This window comes from Microcaecilia unicolor, chromosome 1 (genome assembly GCF_901765095.1).
Source record: "Microcaecilia unicolor chromosome 1, aMicUni1.1, whole genome shotgun sequence".
In the NCBI taxonomy this organism is placed as follows: Eukaryota; Metazoa; Chordata; class Amphibia; order Gymnophiona; family Siphonopidae; genus Microcaecilia; species Microcaecilia unicolor.
In genome coordinates, this window is record NC_044031.1 from 686,722,370 (window position 1) to 686,735,931 (window position 13,562).

Here is a 13,562-nt window from a genome sequence, read left to right on the forward strand (position 1 = left end):
ATCGTTGCAACACTGTACTCAGGCTTTTCCAATAAAAGTAGTCAAAGGTGCCAAAATTTCAAAATTAATTGGGGGCGCCAAACATAACACAAATTACCCTATCCTGGACACAATGAAAAACATTGCTCAGTGCTGGAGGTGCTCAGTATCGCTGCATCCACAGAGCTGGCGCCTATGATAAGCAATATAACCAGGATTTTGTTCCCTAGTTTCTACAGGACTGTGGTATCTGGGCTTGGGGAGAAATGTGTTTGGTTCAGATTTCTGAAAGCTGAGGTAAGAAGCACATCCCAGTTGCAGAGTCAAGCAACAAGTGAGTCTGTTATTGAGATGAACATGGGGGAAGCCACTACTAGTCCCTAGATCGGTAGCATGGAATGTTGCTACTATGTGGATTTCTGCCAGGTACTTGTGACCTGGATTGGCCACTGTTGCAAACAGGCTACTGGGCTAGTTGGAATATTGGTCTGACCCAGTATGGCTATTCTTATTTCCTAGACTTCCCTCCCAAGAGCGGCACCCTCACTTTTTCCTATTTGGCCACAGGCTCTTCCCTTTCCCCTCATTCCGCCTTACACAGCTCGCCTGGAAGCCGTAGCACAGTCCTGGGCCCAGCAGGGGGCGCTCGGCTTCACCCCCAACTCCCTCGCCGCGCGCTCCCGCAGGGAAGAGGTGGCCACGCCCCGACCTGGGCGTCGGGGGCGCGCCCCTCACTGTCGATCTGGGAAGTTAGTTGAAAGTTGGGAGCGAAGCGAGAGCATGAAGGGTTTGGGTGCATTGCTCCCGGTGAGTTCTCGGGTCCTGGGAAATAGCGCGGCTTCTTTGCACGTTTCTGCTTGGGATCGTGGGCACAGTGACATTCAAAGTCACTCGGAAGACCTGCGGGGGAGAGGCTTTGGGTTTTGGGATCGGTGTCCCGGTCCGATGCATGTGAGGCATATTTCTCCCCAAGACTTCTCCAGCCCAAATGACACCGTAAAAGATGAGTTCAAGAATTTACATGCAACTTTGATCATTTTACAGTCTTGTTTGCAAAAAAGTCTGATGAAGCTCTGATACTGTAATGAACAGTGGTGTAATTGCTAAAGTCGGTGTGTGTGTGTGTGTGTGTGTGTGTGTGTGTAGATAGGTATATGGATGAACATTTAGACGCATACACGGGCAAGACTGACTAGCGGAATAAGCGTAATACTATGATTTTCATCTTAAGGTTGCAAAAGGTCTGCGCTGGCGCTTTGTGAAAGTTTGAATAGTTGGCGTGAAGTGCTTAATGCTGGTGTACAATACAGTTATTATGGTTTGTATACGCCAGATCTGCAATATTTGTTTTCTGGGCACAGTTTTTGTTAAAAGTGTGATTAGTGGTTTCAAAACCTAAGAGTTTGAATATCGATTCATCACGGGGAAGTGTATGGGGTGTAGACACGCGGTAAATGACTGCTGAAGGGCAATTCATCTGTTTGCCTTTACCTGGACTGTAAAGTAAATGTCAAAAGTGAGGCTGCTATAGATTCTTTTTTCTTCACACTAGTAATAAAATCTGGATGGCAGTACATACGAATTCAGAGCATTCTCCTAGGCTGTAGTAATTTTGGAATATATGTCTCACTTGTACGAACAGGATCCCTTAATGTACACACAGAGGTACCTTTGCACAGTTCAGCCTCTAGTGCCCACGTTGGCTTCTGATCATCGGCCTGTTAGTTTGCGTGACAGCTTCATACCCAGCCTTCCCTAGGGTGAGGTTCTTTCTTGTAATGATATGTGCACAACAAACCTATTTGGTCGCACTGGCTCCTAAGAGATAGAAAAACATTTATTACTCAAGTGCAACTGTGTAATCTGAGGCCTGGCATCGTAAACTGACATCTGTGATCACATAGAAGTTCACTGGCACTGGATTAAAGCATATGTTCCAGAAGTTCTCGTGACTCCTAAATCCTCTGTTCAGTAACACACCTCATATATAGCTAAACCAAACTTGTTTAAGAGCAACATGTCTGTTTTGCCTCACATTTATGAAAACAGTGGCACACCAATGGGGAGGGGGTTGGGGCATTGGGAGGGGGCAATGATCTGGTTCCAGCCTGAGGGGCACAGTGGCACACCGATGGAGAGGGGGTTGGGGAATTGAGACGGGGCCATGATCTGGTGCCAGCCTGAAGGGGCACAGTGGCACACCAATGGGGAAGGGGTTGGGCATTGGGAGGGGGCAATGATCTGGTTCCAGCCTGAGGGGGCACAGTGGCACACCGATGGCGAGGGGGTTGGGGAATTGAGACGGGGCCATGATCTGGTGCCAGCCTGAGGGGGGGCACAGAAGGAAGAGCTGGAAGGTCAAAAAAAGTATGGGGGTCTTGTGATGTGGTGTGTGTTGGGGAGGGGGCACAGATGTAAGCACTGGAGACCCATGGTGTTCCCCTGTGTTAAAGAAAAGCAGTGCTGTTAAATTTATAAATTCAGCAATTTCAGTAGTTCTAGGATATTTAGTGAGCAAGTTGTGGAGAGAAGGTTGGGTGGGTGGGCTGGATCCTCTAAGATCTGTGTGTTGTCTGTTGGTGACTCTTTCAGGATTAAAGCAGTGCTGCATCTGGCTTGTTTTACAAATGGGTAAAAATGTAAAGCAAGCTTCCCCCCACCCCCTGGATTGCGTTTTCTGGGATAACCTTCTTCCATAATAACTTGTCGCAGAAGCAGTTTGTATTTCTTGTTAGCCTGAAGGTTTCAGTATTTGGCTTTTAAAGGAGCAAAAACTTCATGGTTGAGTCTAAGGACCGTTTTGGAGTTTGATGTGCAGTTCACACTTGGCAGCTGGGCACTTTCCTTTAAAATTAAGAGCTTGGGAATGTAGGAGTCACTGTTGACTTTGTTCTGAGGGTTGAAGAGAATGTACCATTTGTCTTTAAAACAGAATTTGCTAGATTCCATCTGGTACATCAGTTACAGCCCTATTTACAGTTGTCAGGTGTTAGAACTGTAAGGCATTCTTTGGAGATCTCTTGATCAGATTACTGCAGAGCTCTGTTCTTGTGGGAATTCCTATACAAAAATATTCATAAACTTCTATTAGTCCAGAACACCCATGTCTGGGTAGTTACTAGGGATGGTTTTAGGGATCACAGCAGCCCCATATTCTGCCATTTACATTGCCTACTGGAATATCAATGCCTGGGTAGTTACTGGGGATGGTTTTAGGGATCGCATCACCTTCAATTGTTTGCAGTTTATATTGGCTACTGGTAAGATTTCAGATACATTTTAAAATTATTATGTTGGCTTGCATGGCTTGAGACCCTATTTGGAAGAACATCTCTTCAGATAAAAACTTATCAGGACTTAAGATCGGTTTGGGAACCTTTTTAATTATCCCCTCACTGAAGGAATTCTGTTTGGGAATAGAGGAGCGTGGTAGCCGTGTTAGTCCACTCTTAAGGTTATCAATAGAAATCAAACAAAATAAAACATGGAAAAGAAAATGAGATGATACCTTTTTTATTGGCCATAACTTAATACATTTCTTGATTAGCTTTTGAAGGTTGCCCTTCTTCATCAGATCGGAAATAAGCAAATGTGCTAGCTGACAGTGTATATAAGTGAAAACATTCAAGCATTACTATGACAGTGACAGGGTGGGAGGATGGGGGTGGGTAGGAGGTATGCATGGGGACATCAAAGCATATCATTGATATTCTAACAGGATGGGTGTGGATAGGTGAGGGGTGGGGTGATCAACAGAGAAATACAGCTTTATGGTTTATAATGGGCTAGGAACCCCAGATCCTTGTTAAGTCTTTTCTGTTGGGTGTTAAAATATTCAATCATTCTGACTTCAAAGGTCTTACGTTCTTGTATGGTTTTAAAGTTACCTTTCAGGATTCTCACTGTGAAGTCACTGGTACAGTGTCCTGGTCCTGTAAAATGCTGACCAACAGGGATGGGAGCCCTACTGGCACCAGTATTGTTCATGTGATGTCTGTGTAAATTGAATCTTGTCTTAAGCATCTGGCCTGTTTCTCCAATATAGCATCCTTCCTTACATTTTTTACACTGAATGATATATACCACATTGGAAGATGAGCAAGTGAAAGATTCTTTTATGTTGAATATCTTTCCTTTGTGGATGACTTTGGGGTCCTGTGAAATGTTTTGGCATAGTTTGCAACTAAGGAATTTCCAAGGGAGGTTAATTTAAAGCCAAGTTACCTGTTTTTTATGCATTTATCTGAGATTTGGCTTTTGAAGTGCCCCTTATTAGCTGTTCATAGTTTTTTTTTTGGGGGGGGGGGGGCGGTTAAGGAAATGGGCTTTTAGTTGTTCTTATTGCTGCTGTATTACTGTATTTATGTTTGTTTATTTATTTATTTATTTATTTATTTATTTATGTGTAGCATTTGTATCCAACATTTTCCCACCTATTTGCAGGCTCAGTGTGGCTTACATTGTTCCGTAATGGTGATCACCAATTCCGGAATAGAGAAATACATAGTTAAGATGGAGATTTATTTATTTATTTATTTATTGCATTTGTATCCCACATTTTCCCACCTCTTTGCGGGTTCAGTGTGGCTTACAATAAGATATGAATAGTGGAAATACAATTGTACAGCTTGGTTATGGGTTACATTGTACAGGTTATGCGAGACCATCGAAGTATCGTTAGGAATATTACAATGGGACATCAACATTGAAACATTGGAAGGAGACAATGGGAAGCTTAAGGGCAGTAGTAAAGCACAAAGACATATGGTGTACATATTTCTGTGAGTACATGTATGGGTGATGTGGAATTGAGGGGGGTGATGCATTGATGAATAGTGAGTGTGGACTCTATGTGTTTTGGCTCTTTCCGTAGATTGTTTCAAACAGGTGGGTCTTCAATGATTTGCGGAAGGAAGCTTGTTCGTGAATCGTTCTTAGGTTGCGCGGCAGTGTATTCCAAAGCTGTGTGCTCATGTGAGAAAAGGTTGACGCGTGTAGCGTCTTGTATTTCACGCCCTTGCAATTAGGGAAGTGGAGGTTGAGGTATGTTCGGGTTGATCTTTTAGCATTTCTGGGTGGTAGGTCTATCAGCTCGGACATGTAGGCTGGGGCTTCACCGTTAATGATCTTGTGGACTAATGTGCATACCTTAAAAGTGACGCGTTCCCTAAGTGGAAGCCAGTGTAGTTTCTCTCATAGTGGTGTTGCCCTTTCATATTTTGGTTTTCCGAAGATCAGTCTGGCTGCTGTGTTCTGGGCTGTTTGAAGTTTCCTCAGTATTTGCTCTTTGCAGCCTGCGTATAGTGAGTTGCAATAATCCAGATGGCTGAGCATGAGGGATTGCACTAGGTTGCGAAAGACGAATCTTGGGAAGAATGGTCTTATCCTTTTCAATTTCCACATGCAGTAGAACATCTTCTTAGTTGTGTTATTTGCATGGGTTTCGAGTGTCAAGTGGCGGTCGATAGTGACTCCAAGGATTTTGAGCGTTTCTGAGATCGGAAGGTTTAGGTTTGGTGTGTTTATCGCGTTGAATTAATTTGTGTTGTATTGGGAGGTGAGTATCAGGCATTGAGTTTTTTCTGCATTTAATTTCAGATGAAATGCATCTGCCCATGTGTTCATGATGTATAGACTTTGATTGATTTCTTTGGAGATCTCTTTGATGTCTTGTTTGAAAGGGATGTATATTGTCACATCATCGGCGTATATATATGGGTTGAGGTTATGGTTTGATAGGAGTTTTGCTAAAGGGATCATCATTAGGTTGAAAATAGTAGGTGAGAGAGGTGATCCTTGTGGAACTCCACATTCAGGTGTCCATGCCTTGGACGTGGTTGAATTTGATGTGACTTGATACCAGTGGCGTAGCCAGACCTGAGATTTTGGGTGGGCCCAGAGCTAATATGGGTGGGCACGCACTGTCTATATAAGTATGAGTAGTGTCTCTTGGGATCCTACAAAATAATGCCTAAGAATTCACTTGATGATGGATTTCTAAGTAGTCTGCCCAACAGCTGCCCTGCATCAGTATAACCACATACATACTTAATGGAAAAATTGATATTTTTAAATATAATTACATTATCCCACAATCTCTCCACTGCAAAATGCTATACACAAACTTGTGCAAAAACACACTCATATCTTTAAAACCATAACAGCACTAATTCCAAGGACAGGATGAGCTACAACATTATGCTTGAAAAGGCAGAACTGTAATTACACTAGGCTCTAAAACACCAATACACTACCTCGTGAAAAAAAGCAAAACAAAAAGGGCTGCGAATACTACATGCTAGCAGAATACTGCACCTTGATCACACTTGAAAAACACATGACACAACAGATATGACACAAGGAACTAAAGATCAAAAAATATGAAGGCAAAATACTGAACTGGAAAGTTAACTCAAGAAGTCAGACTCAGCATGCAGCAATACCAGAAAAATTTAAACTTACATGCAAAATATCACAGATGCACATTTCCAAAAGATGACATATTCAAATTAATAAATTCTGAATAAAATACTTTTTTCTACCTTTGTTGTCTGATCTATTCGCTTTGGTCCCAGTGTCTTCTGTTTTATGCAGTGTCTTCTTTCCATTTGATATTTTTTCACTCACCATGTCCACCATACTCCTGTGTCCTTATGTGTCCTGTCTACCATCTGTAGCCCTGCCCCTATCCTTCCTCGAGTTTCAGTATCTGCCCTCAACGTGTTCCACCCCAGCCCTTAAACTCAGCAGTTTTCCCTCCATCCATATCCAGCATTTCTCCTCACTCCCCTCCATCCATGTACATCTACTTCCACTGTCTTCCCTTCCCTCCATTCATGTCCAGCATTTCTCCTCTCTCCCTTCCCCTCCATCCATGTGCATCTCCTTCCTTTGTCTTTCCTTACCTCCATCCTTGTCCAACATTTCTCCTCTCTTCCCTGCCCTCCACTCCATCCATGTCCAGCATTTCTCCTCTCTTCCATCCCCTCTATCCATGTGCACCTCCTTCCTGACTTCTCTCCCCTCCCTCCATCCATCCATTCGTCCAGCAACTCTCCATTCTCCCCTGCCCTCTCCTCCAGCCATCCATCTCCAGCAAATTTCCTCTCTCCCCTTTCCGCTCCATCCATTCATGTCCAGCAATTTTCTTCTTTCCCCTGCCCTCCGCTCCATGTCCAGCAACTCTCCATTCTCCCCTGCCCTCTCCTCCAGCCATCCAGCTCCAGCAAATTTCCACTCTCCCCTTTCCGCTCCATCCATTCATGTCCAGCAATTTTCTTCTTTCCCCTGCCCTCCGCTCCATGTCCAGCAACTCTCCATTCTCCCCTGCCCTCTCCTCCAGCCATCCAGCTCCAGCAAATTTCCACTCTCCCCTTTCCGCTCCATCCATTCATGTCCAGCAATTTTCTTCTTTCCCCTGCCCTCCGCTCCATGTCCAGCAACTCTCCATTCTCCCCTGCCCTCTCCTCCAGCCATCCAGCTCCAGCAAATTTCCACTCTCCCCTTTCCGCTCCATCCATTCATGTCCAGCAATTTTCTTCTTTCCCCTGCCCTCTGCTCCATGTCCAGCAACTCTCCATTTTCCCCTGCCCTCTCCTCCAGCCATCCAGCTCCAGCAAATTTCCACTCTCCCCTTTCCGCTCCATCCATTCATGTCCAGCAATTTTCTTCTTTCCCCAGCCCTCTGCTCCATGTCCAGCAACTCTCCATTCTCCCCTGCCCTCTCCTCCAGCCATCCAGCTCCAGCAAATTTCCACTCTCCCCTTTCCGCTCCATCCATTCATGTCCAGCAATTTTCTTCTTTCCCCTGCCCTCTGCTCCATGTCCAGCAACTCTCCATTCTCCCCTGCCCTCTCCTCTCCTCTAGCCATCCATCTCCAGCAAATTTCCTCTCCCCTTTCCCCTCCTTCCATCCCTGTTGTCCAGCAATTCACCTCTCTCCCCTGCCCATTCTCTTTCTGTCCATCCCCTTCCCCCTTCTATTCAGCGTGTCCCTCCTCCCCCTTCACAGCATCTCCAAGCCAACTTCCGTTCCAGTCTACTCCCGAAGTTGCAGCGACGAACGGGCATGCAGCGCTGCGGTAGTAAAAGCAACAAGGAGACTGGTTCGACTCTCCGTCCTTCACTTCCCTCCCTCTGCGTCCCGCCTTCCTCTGACGTCATTTCCTTTCGGGCGGGACGCAGAGGGAGGGAAGTGAAGGACGGAGAGTCGAACCAGTCTCCTTGTTGTTTTTACTACCGCAGCGCTGCCTGCCCGTTCGTCGTTGCGACTTTGGGTAAAAGTCGCCATTCCAGTCGTCGTCGCTTGGGCGGGCCTGAGCCAAGATTGGGTGGGCCTGGGCCCACCCAGGCCCACCCGTAGCTACGCCCCTGCTTGATATGAACGCAGGGTTAGGAACCCCTTGAACCAGTTCAGGACATTTCCTCCAATGCCAAAGTATTCAAGTATGTGTAGTAGGATTCCGTGGTCGACCATGTCGAAGGCGCTTGACATGTCAAATTGTAGGAGGAGTATATTATTGCCAGTTGCTATTATTTGTTTAAATTTAGTCATAAGGGTGACTAATACTGTTTCTGTGCTATGGTTCGACCGGAATCCTGATTGGGCATCATGCAGTATTGAGTGTTTGTTTAGATAGTTTGTGAGTTGTTTAGTTACCATTCCTTTGGTTATCTTGGTTATTAGTGGGATGGATGCTACTGGCCTGTAGTTGGTTATTTCGCTTGTGTTTTTCTTAGTATCTTTAGGAATTGGGGTGAGTAAGATTTTTCCTTTTTCTTTTGGGAAGAGTCCGTTTTGTAGCATGTAGTTTATATGGTTTGTTAGGTCTATTATGAATTGCTGAGGAGAAGATTTCATGAGGTTATTTGGGCATGTGTCAAGTTTGCAATTGGATTTGGCATATCTTTTGAGAGTTTTAGAGATGAGGTCTTCTGATATTATTTCGAATTCAGTCCAGGTTCTGTCTGCTGGGTGTGTTCCTTCTTCTGGATCTAGACAGTCTAGAAGAGTGGCGTATTCTATAGGACTAGCGGGTATTTTGTTTCGTAGTAGTATGATTTTCTCCTTGAAGTATTTCGCAAGGTTGTCGACGTCTGGTATATCTTTGCCGTTGTTTGTAACTGGTGTGGTGTCTAGCAGTTTGTTCACAAGGTTGAAGAGTTTATGTGTGTCTTTGTAGTTTGGTCCTATTATTGTTTTGTAATGTAGTCTTTTTGTCTGCTTTATGGTGTATTTGTATTTTCTCCGAAGTGACTTCCAGTCGTTTAGTATTTGTTCGTCTTTCTTTTTGTTCCAAGCTCGTTCTAGTTGCCTGACTTGTGTTTTAAGTTTTTTCAGCTCTTCGGTGAACCATGGGTTTGCTTTTTTCCTGTGTGATGTTCTGGTTTGGATTGGGGCGATTTTGTCTAATGTTGTTGTGCATATATCGTCCCATTCTTGGAGGAATTGGATGGTGTCAGCGTTTGTTGTCCATTCGTTCTGGTAGACCTGTTGCCAGAATGTTGTGGGGTCTATTTTTCCTCTTGTTGTGTATGTTGTTCGCTCATGTTTGTTGGTCGTGTTTAGATGTGTTTTTTGCCAGCAAAGAGTGACATTTGCTTTATGGTGGTCTGACCATAATGTAGGTGTCCATCTTGTGTCAGTGAGTATGATTGTCGAGTCCGATTCGAATTTGTTCGTTATGATATCTAGTGTGTGTCCTTTTTCGTGAGTTGGTTGCATGTTGGGTGATTGCAGATCCCAGAGTTTTAGGAATTCTTTGAACTCTCGTGTGCTTAGTAAGGTGTCATCTTCTAGGTGTAGGTTGATGTCTCCTAGTATCAGGATGTTTGAGGCAGATACGCAGGAGTTCGAGATGAAATCCATGAGTTGTGTTTGGGAGTCTTGCCATTTTCCTGGTGGCCTGTAGAATAGGACTGTGTTAAGGTGTCCTGTTAAGTTTGGATGGTTAATTCTTGTCGATGCAATTTCGAGTTGCGAGATGACAGACCAGCTTATAATCGAAAGAGAAAAACGCCATATTGCGACCCAAATCGGGAGATGGGCGTCTTTCTCCCGTGGGCGCCCAAATCAGTATAATCGAAAGCCAATTTTGGGCGTTTCCAACTTCAATCCGTCGCGGAAATGGGTAAAGTTGACGGGGACGTGTTGGAGGCTTGGTGAAGGCGGAACTGGGGCGTGGTTATCGGCCGATGAGAAATGGTCGTCTTTAGCTGATAATCGAAAAAAAAAAGGCGTTTTTACCGTGATTTTGAGTCACTTTTTTTGGACCCTTTTTTTTCACAAACAGGTCCCACAAAAGTGCCCCAACTGAGCAGATGACCACTGGAGGGAATCGGGGATGACCTCCCCGGACTCCCCCAGTGGTCACTAACCCCCTCCCACCAAAACAACCCCACTTTAAAAACTTTTTTTCCAGCCTGTATGCCAGCCTCAAATGCCGTACCCACCTCCATGACAGCAGAATGTGTTCTATCCTTTGACAGCCTTTCCCTGGTTCTGATGTGGCTCTCGGGTGAGTGTGACACCTTTTCTGTTAAGGGCACTGCAGAGTCACATCAGCAATGCATTGTGGTGGGTGTAGGGTATTGGGCTCCGTGATTCCAGTAGCTTGTGGCAAATGCTCACGATGTTGGTAGTTGGTAGGCTCTACTCCCATGGTGCTTTCCCCCCTGCTTACTGGGTCAGAGTGTGCCCTGTTTTGTTTCCGGTAGTCCATGAGGTAGTGGCCATTTTTGTAAGCCAGTTTTAGATCCCTTTCACGTGTTAGCCACGTTACAGAACTTAGTTCTTACCTTGAATGTGGCTGAAAGAGGGCATTGTACAGCATTCTGCCAGCTCGGACCTACTGCTAATCTCAGTACCAGGGAGACTCATTGCCAGTGGGGCACAACCTCTGATCTGCAGTTAACTGTGAGTAAGCGTGGTTATTCCAATAAAGGACGTTTTCGGAGAGATTAGTCTTCAGGTGTCAACTGGTGTGCCAATGTTATATAGCAGCAACAAGTCCTAGAGGCCTGCGTGTATGCAGGTCCCTGGAGCACTTTTAGTGGGTATTGCGGACCCAGGCCCATCACCCCCCTACCTGTAACACTTGTGCTGGTAAATGGGAGGTCTGCAAAACCCACTGTACCCACATGCAGGTGCCCCCTTCACCCCTAAGAGCTATGGCAGTGTTGTACATTTGTGGGTAGTGGGTTTTGGGGGAGGGGGCTGGGGGCTCAGCACCCATGGTAAGGGAGCTATGCATGTGGGAGCGTTGTCTGAAGTCCACCACACTGACCTCTAGGGTGCCCAGTTGGTGTCCTGGCATGTCAGGGGGGGTGAGTGTACTACGAATCGTGGCCCCTCCCACAACCAAATGGCTCGGATTAGGACATTTTTGAGCTGGGCATTTTTAGTTTCCATTATCGCTAAAAAAAACAAACGCCCAGCTGAAAAACATCCATTTTTTCGAAAATACGGTCTGTCCCACCTCTTCACGTACCCGTTTTCGGACATAGACGCCCATGGAGATAGGCGTTCGCGTTTGATTATGCCCCTCAGATCGGATTAGATAATCAGGTGAAGAAAGTTCATTTTCGTGATGAGAAATAAAAAGTATAAGATTAAAACTTCAATCGTGGTAAATCAGCTTGAACAGTCAGAAATAATAAACTTCAGTCGTGAAAAGATTAGTTTGAACAATCAGAAAATTGTAATTCATTTCATATTTCCATGCTTATATAGGAGAAACTGGAAGCATATGTTAATTTATATTTTAGACCTTTGCAGCTGGGGTAGTGGAGACTTAGGAACGTACGTGATAATCTAGTAGAATTGCTGGTTGGTAGGTCTGTAAGGCTTGACATATACCCCAGAGCTTCACCGTGTATGATCTTATGAACCAGAGTGCAGACCTTGAACACAATTCGTTCTCTTAGTGGAAGCCAGTGTAGTTTTTCTCTTAGGGGTCTGGCACTTTCATGTTTTGTTTTACCAAATATGAGTCTGGCAGCTGTGTTTTGTGCAGTTTGAAGCTTCTTAATGATTTGTTCTTTGCATCTGGCGTAAATTGCATTACAGTAGTCAAGTTGGCTTAGTACCATTGATTATACTAGTCTATAGAATGTTACTCTTGGGAAGAAAGGTTTTATTCTTTTGAGTTTCCACATTGAATGAAAAATGTTCTTGGTTGTGTTTTTCGCATGGTGTTCTAGTGTAAGATTTCTGTCAATTGTGACTCCTAGAATTTTCAGACTGGCTGATACAGGAAGGGTAAAGTTTGGGGTACTTAAAATGGTAGGTTTGTAGGTGTTGTATTGTAATGAGAGGATGAGACATTGAGTTTTATCTACATTGATTTTTATTTGGAATGCATCCGCCCAAGAGTTCATAATTTGGAGGCTGTGATTGATTTCTTTAGTGATTTCTGTTAGGTCATATTTAAATGGGATATAGATTGTGACATCACCTGCATATATAAAAGGATTAAGGCCTTGGTTGGATAGCGTTTTGGCTAAAGGTGTCATCATAAGGTTGAAAAGGGTCGGTGAGAGCGGTGATGCTTGAGGTACTCCGCATTCAGGTTTCCAAGGTGATGATATAATCGAATTTGATATCACTTGGTATGTTCTTGCTGTTAGGAAGCTTTTGATCCAATTAAGTACGTTTCCTGCAATTCCAAAATATTCTAAGATATTTAGTAGTATTTTGTGATTTACCATGTGATTTATAGTTGCTTTGTCTTTTTATTATGTTTCTATGGGGCCCTTTTACTAAACCGTGTTGTGCTAACATGTGCTTAACATGAGAAAAAAGGCTTATTGCAAAGCGTGTTAAAGTGTTTTGTGATAGATTGCCTGTCAGCGCATTCTAACTTGCATGTTAGCAATTTTTTAATAAGATTTTTTGCTTGGGGCATGTCATGGGTGGAGAATGGGCATGGAAGCATTTTAACCAGCTAGCATGTTTGCATTAGTGCGTGCTAACTAGTTAGCGCAGTTTTAATGTGGAAGCACTTAGCACCTCCTAAATAGGAGATAAGTGCTCCCATGATCACATTTTCAGGTATTAGTGCATGACCTGAATAAAAAAACATTGAAAAATGCCTACAATATTGCCTCATTAGAATATGAGCTTAACACAGGAAAGTCCCACATTAAATTATGCTAAGCTCATATTCTAATGTGGCTTAGTAAAAGGGTCCCTACGTGTTTTTTGCTATTTATGTACAAATGCTGGGTTTATTATATTTAATCACCTGATTTGTGTGCTTTTATGATGTTTTATATTTATATTGTCTCTTTTTTATGTTCTTTTAATGTTATTATTGCTCTGAGCAATTTCTTGGAAAGGCAGTTTAGACATTGAATCAATATAAAAAAAGAAAGAAGCATAACATACAGAGCAAAGGGCATGCCAGCCTTTGCCTACCAGTTGTCTTCCTCAGCATATACATACATGTTTGTTTGTTTGTTTTAATTACATGGACATAGGGGGTACCTGTGGAATGGGGTGGCAGTGTAACTACCTTGGTTGCACCCCCCCCCCCCCCCCCCCCCCACTGGCCTTGATCCCATTTTCTTTTATAATAAAACCC

At 44.1% G+C, this 13,562-nt stretch overlaps 1 protein-coding gene across 2 annotated transcripts in view; it reads left to right on the forward strand.

Annotated features, from left to right (window-relative positions):
- The first annotated feature begins 719 nt into the window (after positions 1 to 719).
- The window catches only part of DAPK2 (death associated protein kinase 2), a 250,690-nt gene continuing 237,847 nt past the window's right edge, over positions 720 to 13,562 (forward strand). For both annotated transcript variants that reach the window (XM_030188175.1, XM_030188164.1), the window contains exon 1: positions 720 to 786. The gene's annotated coding sequence lies outside the window, so the exon portion shown is untranslated. The remainder of the gene's footprint in view (positions 787 to 13,562) is intronic.